Raw genomic sequence first — 12,745 nt, 5'->3', positions numbered from 1 at the left:
GGAAGTTTCCAAAATGGTGGAATTATCTCTTTAAAAGTGATTAAGAATGAACTTTGGAGTCAGACATCCTTAGGGGTTCAAATTGAAGCCCTGCACCTTATCAACCATGTAAATTTGTGAAAATTGCGTAAGCTTCCTGAACCATAATTCCCTCAACTATAATAAGGATTAAAAATTATCTATGTCATAAGGATACTGTGTTTCTTGTGACATAATTTACATAAAGTGCTTTTTACTCCTTATTACATAAGTGCTCAATAAAAATGATAGGGGTTGTGTTTTATTCTCATTATCTAGGGTTCATTGATTGTTGCCAATCTGAAGAGAGGTCTCTGAGACATGCACTGGCACTTTTTTTTTTGCCAATGATTTGAAGGAAAGCATTGAAATAATATTGAAATAATGAAATAACAAAAATATTGAAATAATGATATTGTCAGGCTCCTTGCCAGGCTATGTGCTTTTTCAGGAAAGGGACCTGTCTTTTTGCCCTTGGTATGATCATTGCCTGACCCATAGTAGCCACTCAGATGTCTTTTAAAGAATGACACACAAAGAAATGTGGTAACCAAGACACTGGATAGCAAAATCAGGAATCCAAATATCTCAAATAATTAGAACAATGAGCCAGTACCAGAGATAAACTCTAGAATGGATGGAACACATTGTAAGAGGCTTGATTAAACAGAATTTGGTATGAAAAAGATTTAGATGTTTTTAGATGTTTTAGTTTTGTAAAAATTCGAGCACTAAGAATAATATGATGCCAGCCCCTCCTCAGAGTGCATTTCCTGCCTCCACAAAATTCTAAATTATTAGAAATAGAGTCCAGAACAAGGCAGGCATCAGTACCCATATATTTTGCATAATTAGACCACATTTCAAATAATGCATTCAGTTCTGACTGCTACCTTTAGGAAAGGCATGGACAAACTGGAATCTCTCCAACATGGTGATAGGCCTTAAAAGCCATATCATGTTATAATGATTAAAGGAATGTTCAGTCTGAAGAAAGAGGAGATGTAGAGAAAAATGACAGCCATTTTTCAAATAGTTGAATAACTTTCATGTGGAATAGGGATCAAATTTATCCTCAGAAGCTTTAGAAAAAAGTTCATATCAAAGAATAGAAAATTCAGGAAGGTATTGGTCAAAAATAAGGAAGATCTCTATTTAAAATGAAACTAGATTGTCTTAGAGGTAGTAATGTATTATCTTCAAAGTTATTTAATTTTAATTTACTTGGCCAATGATTACTGCTCACATATATGTGCATCCCATGTATACATCCTATATATGAAAGAAGCCTTCAAGAGTTTGCAGGTTAGTTGATTTATATAATTTATAATTTCCATATATGTAGTTATAAATGTACCTGTAAACATTTACTGAGCAAATATTTATTGAACTCATTACATGTCAATCTTGTGCTAGATGATGGGCAAGTTGAAGCAAACGCAATATTTTGTAAGAAATTTTTGCTTGGGTGAGATATTGGACGAAACTTTGATATTTGAGAACAAATCAATCTAAAAATAGCATAGTTTACTTGATTTAAATGTCATTAAGGAATTAAGGGTCTGAGAGAATTAAAATCCCACCTCTAGAGTACAGTACGTTGACAAAATGGGTTGAAATTACAAGTCAAATGCATGTGCTTTCCATCTATTTAGCCCTATATTTTGTATACTTTGTTTTGATCAGGTTATACTTGCATGACAAATAATACATATAATTTTGGCATGTTTCTAAAATCTTGTCTTGCTTCTTCAATACCTGAATTCCATTTACATACATAACTATAAAGAGATATGTAGCCAACCAACTTTTTTTTAATACCACAAACAGCAATAAAATAAATTAACTGTCTACTGCTCCTTAGGGAGCAAAAATGATTCCCTTTCCTTAAGAAGTTTACTTAATGCTTCTCCTATTATCTTTTTCTCTTCAGAAGAAGTAAAAGGATCATAACTAACAAATGTATCTAATTTGCTATCAGAAAATTTAAAAGCCAAATGTGCAACATACAACATACACAGCGATGTTCATTTTGATTGTTTGAGAACTCTGATTTTATTTTCTCCCTCTGCCTTTTGTTTTGCAAACAGTTGCTTTAGAAAAGGTGAAAATACAGTAATTCTCTATGTTTAAATAAAGCTATATTTTTAAGACAGGAACATAAAAAGAGCCTATTTTTGTTAAATGGTTAGATTTAATTAGAAGAGGGTGATTCTAAAAAGGAAACAAACAGAAAGCTGTAGAACAGCCCAGTCCTGCTCACTGCAGCCCAATCCTGATTCAGCAAATAGGTATTTGCCAGTAGCAATGAGCATTGTGTACTACAATGACGGTGCTGCTGAACTCGATACTGTTCCCACACCTCAGTTAGTCGGGCCCAGTGCGTGGGTAAATCATGAAGTCACCAGGTACTTGAGCAAAATATTGAAAGCAATGGAGGTTATGAGGGTTTAGAGACAGGTGGAACTGGCTACCTGATCACAGCCACGCCCAACTTTTAAAATGTACCTGGCAACAAAATTCATGCCAATATGACACCTGTCTGCTTAGGAAATTCCTGACGAAACACAGAAGGGCAGGCTTGGGATCTTAATAGTGTTGTGACTGTGATTTCCCTAGGAGCCTCTCTGGAAAAGGCTCAATACTCTTTTCTCACTTGTTTGCCAGTTGGAATTTGAAGGGAGCTTGATAACTGTGTTCTATGTGGATCCAGCATTACAACTGATAAGGTAAGGACAATTATATCTCTTTGTTTGATCATTAAAGTCAGAGTATAAAGAAATCTCCTACTACTCCATCTTCCCTTTCAAATGTAGATTACTAGGGCAATCTTGCCAGTGTATTTCAGGATCTTGAACTTGCGGGATAGAATTGTCTGGTGCCTGCTCTAAAAAGAGATAGCCAGCCCCTGCAATAACTGTCGGTATAGTTTCTGGCTAATGAAATGCAGAGAAATTTGTGTGGTAACAGGTGATTTCAGAGGAAAATGTCAAAGCAGCTCATCTCCCAAGGCCCTACATGATGATGTTTTAGTAGCCACTTTTATTCAGAGATTTAAATTTATTAAAAGAGAATCATAATGACATCTTAATTGCTCTGAAGATGTCTTTTCAAAAGAATTGTCACAGGAACAGTTCCTTCAGAGGAACAGAGAAACCAAAGGAGATGGCTTTTTGTGAAAGAGTTGAGGAAAGCCTTCTGTCCTAGAAGTTAACATTTATGGATCTCTCTGGCAAATAATAGTCTCCGTTTCAAGTCCATTATGTTTGATGAGGATTCAAAAAGTCTTAATCGAATCTAGCAGTCATTGCTGCTTCTTTCTTTCCTAATCTCCCTGATTTTGAATTATGAGATCTTTATTTCTTAAAATAAAACATCATTTGTTAAAGCCTTTTCAAAATTAAGACTAAAACCATCACAACTAATTGTTTCTTGGCATCAAATAAACAAATTTTTAAAGTTTGATAAATTGTTTGTAAGCTCTAATCAAGTGGGTGGAGTCATAAAAGAGGGGAGGGAACCCACTGAAACAATATATGTAATTTGTTTGCATTAGTATTTGAGATAATTATAAAGCAAGTGTTCAAAATCTGTCCTTTATACCAGAAGGGGGAAAGATAGGAGAGGAAAAGCATAAGAACACCCAGCCATTGTCAGCTGCTCTCTAAAATATTGCTGGATTCACAATTGTCGAACATTAGCATTACTAAGAATGCCGGGGACAGAGTGTCACGTTGAATGTAGAATGATGACTTCATAGTAAGGCAAAGCTGAGGATATGACCAGTTTGCAGTCACAGAAAAATCAGCTTTAATTAATTTGAGTGCCAGCTCTGTGTATAATTACACAGCATGAGAGTTTGCATGCAAATGCAGAAATGCTGATTGTTCAAATACTTGCACTTGCTCATTAATACGTTGGGACTAAGCAGGGCTGGCAAGCAGACAGGGTACGACACACACGGTGCCTGCAGGCTAATTTGTATTATACTGTAGTTAGCAAACAGATTTCAGATGTTTCTCCTTTCTTTAAATAATAAGCACAAAAATATGTATGTCATTTTCATCGGTGACATACCTTGTTTTCTTTTTGATTAAAATAAAATGTTTTGGGTTTCTGCAAAAGTGTTGAGGGTACATTAAACATTACTAGAACACTGATTTATAACCATTTGATATCAGTAACATTGATGCCAGGTCTGGGATATTTCTATTTGACATTTCCTGTAATTGTCCAAACTGATCATATTTCATAATTGGTGAAACTATATTCAAACAATATAAGTTTATGATTAAATCCCATGGATGAACAAAGGGAGAGACACAGCTGTATTGCCTACCTGTTTGTCAAATCCAGTATCTTGTAGCCAGCATTGGCTAGGTCCAGAAGCTTCAGTAGGACTGATTTATTTGTGAAAGTAACTAATCCTAAAATGTCCTGTGGTGAGATTTTCCATTCTGACCACTGAATCTTTTCAGAGATCAGCTTCAACCAAATGCCCAACTACCTTGACAACACCCTAGGGGAAAAAGTCTGCCTAAATCACTATGCCAGGAACATCTGATAATTTATTAAGGAAATTGCATTAAAAAAAAGGGATTTGCCCAAGTTCTCCAAATCTGGTACTACTATCAATGCTGTCAGTTTTCTTGCCAACATTTCAATGCATTTCAGTTCTACAAATATTTATACAGCACCCATTTTTGTTAGACACTGGAAAGCAGAGGATATACCATAGTAAGCCAGATATATACAGTCTCTGCATTGGCTATCTCTTTTCTCCCAGGAATTGTCTCAGGAAGGAACCTAACTCAGTTCCCTGGGAAATACATGCTTTTAGCAGTCATTACCTTGGGGAAAACCCACATTACAGAAACTTGAATCTATGGCCTTCCATAAATACAGTTTTCATGGTCCTTCTGGGAGCCTGACTTGCTCTCTGATATTCTTTCAACCCTATTCTTGTGTAAGATGAAGGAAGCTACCTCTGCCTTGAGGGTTGAATGGAAATTTAAAGGATATGTGAAACAGTCAATCAGGCAAGCCCAAAAGTTTCATAAGAATAGATTGAAGAGGAAGGCTGTCATAACTTTCCCTGAAAGCCTATATCTGTAAGAATAGTCATTTCTCAAGGAAAAAAAGGTGAACACGCATGTAGGTGGATATGGGGTCTTTACACCATTGGGTCTAACCAAAAGTAGGCAGGCATCTACCTACGTGTTTTCACTATGACCAGCTGAGGAACACCAGCTAGACAGCACCGCCCCTTCTTTCTAAAAAATCTGCCAATGTACATGTACAAAGATGGAAGGTGACAATAAAAACACTCATACATACCACCTAAGCTTCCACTTCACTTTCAGAGTAGTCATAGCCTTCTCATGCTACATATCACAAACATGCAACAAGGAAGAAGAAAATCCAGGATGGTGGAAGAACTCAAGGGTATCTTCATGATGTACAACACAGTAATTTCGGAACAGTGGTTTTCAGAGAATAACTATGAATTGCAAGTACCCTGAGCTCAAACAACTTTTCCATATAGCTCTGTCATGGTCAGACACACATGATTAGGAAACAAAAGAAAAAGAAAAAGAAATTTCCAAAATATGTATGAATTAAGAAAATAACATTTTGCTGGAATCAAAATATTAAAAAATATTTGCTATGTAGATTATTGGTAACTTTACCAAGGAGAGTTAAAAAACATCATAGGGGTTTTTGCCTGTAAGAAATGAATTCTAATGGGGTTATGGTAATATATGAAAGGAACCATATTCACAGATGATGCAAGTAATTTAATAAAGCTATTAAGGGATAGGAAAGAAAGATAATATATTTGTAAAGGAGAGAATTTATTCTGGAGCTAGAAAATTTTCAGGAAACCTGAGAAAACTCTAGCTACAGAGATGAAGAAAGCATGTAACCCAGTGTAGAAGCACAAAACACTGGGGTAGTTCAGGATGGTCAATCACCCTGATTAATACAGCGTGAGAACCATACAAAGAATGAAAGCAGTCAGTGAGTCAGCAATGATTAGGTCAACAAGAACTGTTTCCTGAGATTTGTGGGCTGCAATATGTATTCCACAAAAGACATATTTCAAGGACATGAGAAGAATGAAGGGGAGAATAATTGAAGATAGCAAATGTGAGGAATCTGTACCCAGAAAGTGAAGCGGAAGAAGTAAGCAAGGAAAGTTTTAGGCAAGTGGAGATTTGACGATGTTTGTAGAAGGGAAGAAATTAGTGGAGCAGGGGCAATTGGAGTTGTTAGGGGAAATGTGTCATTAATGGAACAGGAGTTGGGGAGAATCCAGGTAGTTATGCTAGCTAGAGAGTTTTGTTTTCTGTTGTTGTTGTTGTTATCTTATTCCAAGAGAGGAGGACAGGAAAAGAGGATGGTGTCAGGAAATCTGAGGTGGAGGCGAGGAAAGTTATGAGAGTATGTGCTAGATGCCTTTGGTCCAGTGTGGATATTGGTGAGATCATCTCCTGGGAAAGTAAGTATAGGAAAGGGTGGAAATGACATAGAGATAAAAACAACTTCATTCTCTTGCTGAAGAAAAGGGAGAGCAAAATAATTTAAAACAATTTACAATGAAAATGGGTAAAAGAAAATGTAAGGAGAATGAAGAAATGGAAATTGGTTATTGTGAAGTTTCACTTAAACATTAACTTGTGCCAAGGTTAAATGAGTAATGAGTCTGGACTTGGGATTACCTAACAGTCTCTAAGTTTACATTTTCCAATATCAGCACACCAAAAGTAATGGGTTTTTTGTTTGTTGTTTGTTTGTTTGTTTTATTTTTAGTTTAGTGCTCTTGTATTCCACACTAAGGAAGGAAGTGTGGGGCAGATATCTGCATATGAAATACAGGAGGCCAGTAAGCCACAAAAGAGCTTAGTCTTTAAGGAAAAACCCATCATCTCTCTGGAGCTACCCCTTCCCCTTGCTTATCTTTGGCCTTGCTGGTAACAGTAAATGTATTTATTTAACTATGTGAGACAAGCCTGTATGGAGATGCATAGGCCTCCCTTCATCATCATACTTCCCCTCTTACACAACCCAGATTCCTGTTGGTTCATACCACCTAGGTGAAACACCAAATTCAGGGCAGCTATCTCCTAAAAAGCAGTTAAATCTAATACTTATGCATTGCTTGGCAAAAAGAGAAGGTCCTAAAGGTCTGATTGTCTGCTTAATGCGTCTGGAATTACCATTAACATTTAGGATAGGCGCATTCTTAGGCTTAGCTGGCTAGTCTGGTTTTCCTGCCTCAAGACAGAGCATAGCATATCAGTCACTAAGTGGCTGCCAGTGGACACAGGGCATCCCCTGGGAGTGGCGGGCCTGGGTATGGTCTAACAGGGGCACTGAGCATTGAGATTCCTGGAGAGATTGGTGGTAGTGGTATGTGGATGTCTGGGCCCTCAAGGACCAGATAGCAATCAGTAGGAAAAGGAACAAGACAAAAATGGTCTCAGAATACGTCCAGCCTGCCATTTGCTGCTGCTTCCAATTTCCTACTTCTTTGGTCCTCTTTCTTTGCTTTCCTCTTCCCCACCTTTCCCAGATCCCAAGTCTAAGGGTCCTGTTGACCAGGTAAAAGAGTTTGTAATATATAGGAAATAGAGAATGTTGAAGATTTGTAAACAAAGGAATGAAACTCACCTTAATTCAAAACCAAGGATTTCTTGAGGAGCTACTTTATGTCAGGCACTGCAGTGTATGTGGGGGATTTGAAGATAAACATGTCAGGCCTTTTACTTAAGGAATTCATCGTCTAATGGAAAGACAAAACTGTTAAACTCAAATGCTGGATGACATAGAGGCACTGAAGAGAGGAAAAGAGGATGATGACAGAAAAAGACACTTCTGCAGAAAAAGAAAAATACTGGCAAAACAAATGTCTGAAGCAAATGCATGTATATATGAGAATGCACATAAATATGAACAAAACCGTGGTTTTTTTTAAAGTTTTATTTATTTATTTATTCTTTGAGATGGAGTCCCGCTCTGTTGCCCAGGCTGGAGTGCAGTGGCACTATCTCAGATCACTGCAACCTCCGCCTCTCAGGTTCAAGCAATTCTCTCCCTCAGGCTCCCGAGTAGCTGGGATTACAGGCGCCTGCCACCACACCCGGCTAATTTTTGTATTTTTAGTATTGGCCAGGCTGGTCTTGAACTCCTGACCTTGTGATCCACCCACCTCAGCCTCCCAAGGTGCTGGGATTACAGGCGTGAGCCACCATGCCCAGCCCTGTGTATTATTTTTCTCACTGCAATGTATAATGTTATTTGGATGCAGAAAAGCCTACAGGTGTGCATCACCATGCCAGGCTAATTTTTGTGTTTTTAGTGGAGACAGGGTTTCACCACATTGGCCAGGCTGGTCTCAAACCCCTGACCTCAGGTGATCTGCCCACCTCTGCTTCCCAAAGTGCTGGGATTACAGGCATGAGCCACCGTGTCAGGCCAGGAGCAGCTCTTAAATGGCTAAATTCCTGTAGCCAGGTCAGCCTGTGAAAGAACAGCAGGAAGTCAGCCTATAGAAAAGAGGTGATGGGCTGGGCGTCGTGGCTGACACCTATAATCCCAGCACTTTGGGAGGCTGAGATGGGAGGATCACTTGAGGCCAGAAGTTTGAGACTGGCCTAGGCAACAGCAAGATTCCATCTATATAAAAAATTTAAAAGGTTATATAAGCATGGTGGTAGTCTCAGATATTCAGGAGGCTGAAGCAAGAGGATCGCTTGAGCCCAGGAGTTCGCGATTTCAGTGACCTGTGATCATGTGAGCTATATGCACTCCAGCCTAAGAGACAGAGCAAGACCCTGTCTTTAAAAATAAAAATTTTAGGGCCGGGCATGGTGGCTCACGCCTGTAATCCCAGCACTTTGGGAGGCTGAGGTGGGCAGATCACGAGGTCAAGAGATCGAGACCATCCTGGCCAACGTAGTCTCTACTAAAAATACAAAAATTAGCTGGGTGTAGTGGTGCACGCCTGTAGTCCCAGCTACTTGGGAGGCTGAGGCAGGAGAATCACTTGAACCAGGGAGGTGGAGATTGCAGTGAGCGGAGATAATGTCACTGCACTCCAGCCTAGTGACAGTACAAGACTCCATCTCAAAAATAAAAATAAAAATAAATAAAAATAATAAAAATTTAAAAAAATGTTTTTTAAAAGGGATGGAAAAGAGGATATAAATGGTGGAGATACCTTAGAGGAGAAATTGGCAGGGTTTTGCATATTATTGCAGAGAGAGACAGGAAAGCTGTCATACTTGACTTAAAGGTTTCAAACCTTGGTGATGACATTTTTGAAAAAATAGGAAACACAGGAGGAGATGTAAGTGTGAGAGGGAAGATAACGAATCCAATTTGGACATAATGAGTGTTTTAGGTGCCAGAGCTTGTCTTTCCAGAGAAGAGCAGAGTGCAGGTGGAAACCTGTATTTAGCACTGATGAGATGCAGGGCTAACAGCAGAGCTGTGGGCATCCTCTGCAGACAAGACCCAAAGGATAGGTGAGATTGTCAACGAAAAGAGAGAACAGGCGAGAAAAGGGCTAAGGAACAAACATTTAGATCACATACACATAGAATGCAAAGAGGAAAGAGACAGAAGTTGCAGTCACACAGTTAAAAAGAAAACTGAGAATGTCCCAAGAAAGGAAGAAAGGGTGGAGAGTTTCTGGAAGCAAGGCCTGATCAGGTAACAAGGAGGAGACACAGACAAGGAAGATGGAATATGAGAATATTAGATGTCACAATGACTTAGTCATGGATGACTTTCAGGAGAGAAATTTCATGAAGAGATTTCTCTTCATAGGAAGAGAAGTCATAAGCTGGGTGATAAGGACGTACCAAATGGTTCTAATGTGTTTTAATATCGAAACAAAAGCAAATCATTAAGCTTTCCAGGGGTTTAGCCCTAAATTGGAGGAACAGAAGATAAGAAGTAGGGACTACCTCAAAGGGTAAAGGAAGTAGTACCAATTTAACTTGGTCTGCTGCACCATTTTACCCAACCAGAGGCCTGTTGTAATCCTGGTTTCTCTCAAGCTGTTACTTCCCATCCTCAAGTGAAGGTGGGTGGTGGTTAATGGGGAAAGACTTGATGACTAAGGTTAATTATTAGAAAAAAAAATACAGTGTACAATTATCTGGGAGAAAAAAAGGATGACTAAGGCCATAAATCACAATTAGGCTCTTCCTACAATTCATGCTTAGGAATTAAAGGAATTTTCCCCTAAGAATGTCATCTCCACTCCACCCACTGTTCATGGTCTATTTTATCTTTTTGAATACAGTCTATCCTCATAGGAGAATGTACAAATTTCTTGTTTAGTATGGCCTGCCCATAGGAAAAGACCTTGATGATAATCCTTTCATGTGAAAGTATGTTCCTTGGCTCCTGGTAATTTTTAAAGGCTATAGAATTCTCACAATAGCTTTGCTATCTGTGTACCTAATTCAGTGGTCAGTCTCCCTACCTTATTATACTTAGTTTAAAAACCATGATAATCTGGACAATCCTAAATGAATGTGCATCTTTCCTTGGCTTTTGCTTGAATGTATGTCGTTGTTGTTGTTGTTGCATCCCCATGTTGGATGCTCAGTGCTCAGGTCTACCCCAAGCAATCTGATAACAAATAGCACCATATTACCTGTGAGTGGAATATTATTTTTGCCCTATTCAAATACTTTTTTATTAGCCACCCACAAACCCTCTTCAACTACATACAGACACCTGTTTAACTGTGCAGCTGAGGTGTGGTATCTAGCTTGCTGGAAGAGAATATAATTATGTTTTTACCTAATAGGTAATCTCTGTGTTATCCAAGAGTTATGTATGGGGAATATGAATTATCCATGTGCCACATGAACAAAGCATTCAATTGCACTTAGCTTGTGTTCTTCTTTTCAAATATAAGTAGCTCTTTTAAATGCCTACGCTTGTTCTCTATTTCTTTTTAGTTGTAAGAATATCTCTGCCACTTACATAATTTTTGCAAACTTTTAATTTTTGTGTATATGTTTGTGTACATATACACAAACACACACACACACATACACACACACTCTGAAGCACTCAAGGAGGCACCTTCATAAACTTGCCCTGCATGGTTGCTGGTTTATCCATCAAAGAAATCATTACCAAGAGAATGCCTTGCTTTATATGCTTACTAAATTTTTTAAAAATGCTTTTCATTATATTTATGCAAACATAACTTGGCTAGCTCATAATTTACCAAATGCAGGCATTTGTCAGGGTTATTTCCAATCACTCAGAAAAATGTGCCTTTGTGTATTTTGATTATTTAAAGCAATATTGTTTCCATTATGCGTATCTGTTGCCAGAACAGCATGACTGTCTTGACTGAATGAGGAAGTGGGAATGCTCTTAATTTTCATACATGCATCTGCAGAAGTACTTTTGATTGTTTAGCCAATGCACAGATAATGATGTAGGCATAAATGTTTTTGCACACATTTATTTTCCTTGGCACTTCAGAAGAGATGGGTAATGCAAAGGGTAATTACATATACTATTTTTTGCATTAAAATTTACATATATCTATAGATATATATATTCTAAATTGTAAGCTGAGGAAATGTTTAATATTTTGAAGCATAAACATTAGGATGGACTCCTTCTATAGAAATCTCTGTTATGTGATCACATTTTATTTATATACTTCAGCTAAACAGTTTTCTTTCTTTATTTTTTGCTTTGGGCTTGTATAAGCTTTCTATCAAACTCTAAAGTTCTTAGGGATCAAATAGTGCCATTCAAACCTGCTTACCTTGCCTTGAAACACATCAACTTACTTGCTCATTATATGGGTCCATTATTTTCTAAGGGGACAGGAAAGGAAAACAGACAAGGTATTAGAGACCACTCTTCTGAATATGGTCTCACCATAATTATAGAATCAAACATTTTCTTTCTGGGTTACTATATTTCATTGAATCTAAGATGCTATCAATGGTAAGATGTACCCTTATTTTATATTCTAAAAAGAAAAACTAAAACTCTGCCAATGAAACTATGATATACTATTGATTGAACAAGTTATCCTCATTTCAGAGAAGTCATTAGGGTAATACAAAAGTAATTGTGGTATTTGCCATTAAAAGTACTGCAAAAGCAGCAATTACATTTGCACCAACCTAATGGGAGACAAGATCCATTTTACAATGGATAAAATAGGCTTTATGGAATAATTTAGAGAGCTTTAGCTCTTGGGTATAGTGTGTTAACTGTATCAGCCAACTCAATGGTGCTCCTTTCCTGCAAGAGACTATCTCCTCTATTCAGTGAAACTAAAAAAATGTACTATGGATTCCAAATTGATTCTGCTGTTTCCCATGTACAGAGTTATCAAGAAGATATTTTATCTTTTAAGAGAGACGACTTTGGCTTGAAGGAAGCAGAATAGTATAAAAAGTAAACACACAAAAAAACAAAACAAAACAAAAAACCTTAGTGTTTGGAGTGTTGTTGTTGGTTTTTTTTTTTTTTTTTTTTTTAATTTAAACTTTATTCTTGTTTCTGTGAGTCCTTAGGCTATGGGTTGATCTAGCTGACACATGATTTCCCTACTCACTGTCTCCTCAGTTCCCAGTTTTTCTGCCCATCAGTCTGTCTTCTGCATACCATTAAGAGGCATTTGAAATTTTGAGGGGGGTTAAATATGCCTTAAAATATCATTATAAAA

At 37.6% G+C, this 12,745-nt stretch overlaps 1 protein-coding gene across 2 annotated transcripts in view; it reads left to right on the top strand.

The window, feature by feature from the left end:
- ADGRL2 (adhesion G protein-coupled receptor L2) overlaps nucleotides 1-12,745 on the top strand; it is a 694,457-nt gene that overhangs the window by 396,080 nt on the left and 285,632 nt on the right. The window contains exon 1 of one of the 2 annotated variants that reach the window (XM_073007178.1): nucleotides 2,686-2,747. The exons of the other annotated variant lie outside the window; for it this stretch is intronic. The gene's annotated coding sequence lies outside the window, so the exon portion shown is untranslated. Of the gene's footprint in view, nucleotides 1-2,685; nucleotides 2,748-12,745 lie in introns of those variants that run through there. 2 annotated transcript variants of the gene reach the window in all.

The sequence above is a fragment of the Chlorocebus sabaeus genome, chromosome 20, assembly GCF_047675955.1.
Source record: "Chlorocebus sabaeus isolate Y175 chromosome 20, mChlSab1.0.hap1, whole genome shotgun sequence".
In the NCBI taxonomy this organism is placed as follows: domain Eukaryota; kingdom Metazoa; phylum Chordata; class Mammalia; order Primates; family Cercopithecidae; genus Chlorocebus; species Chlorocebus sabaeus.
The sequence above is the reverse complement of the archived record's forward strand: the minus strand, read 5'-3'. Positions and strand labels throughout refer to the sequence as shown.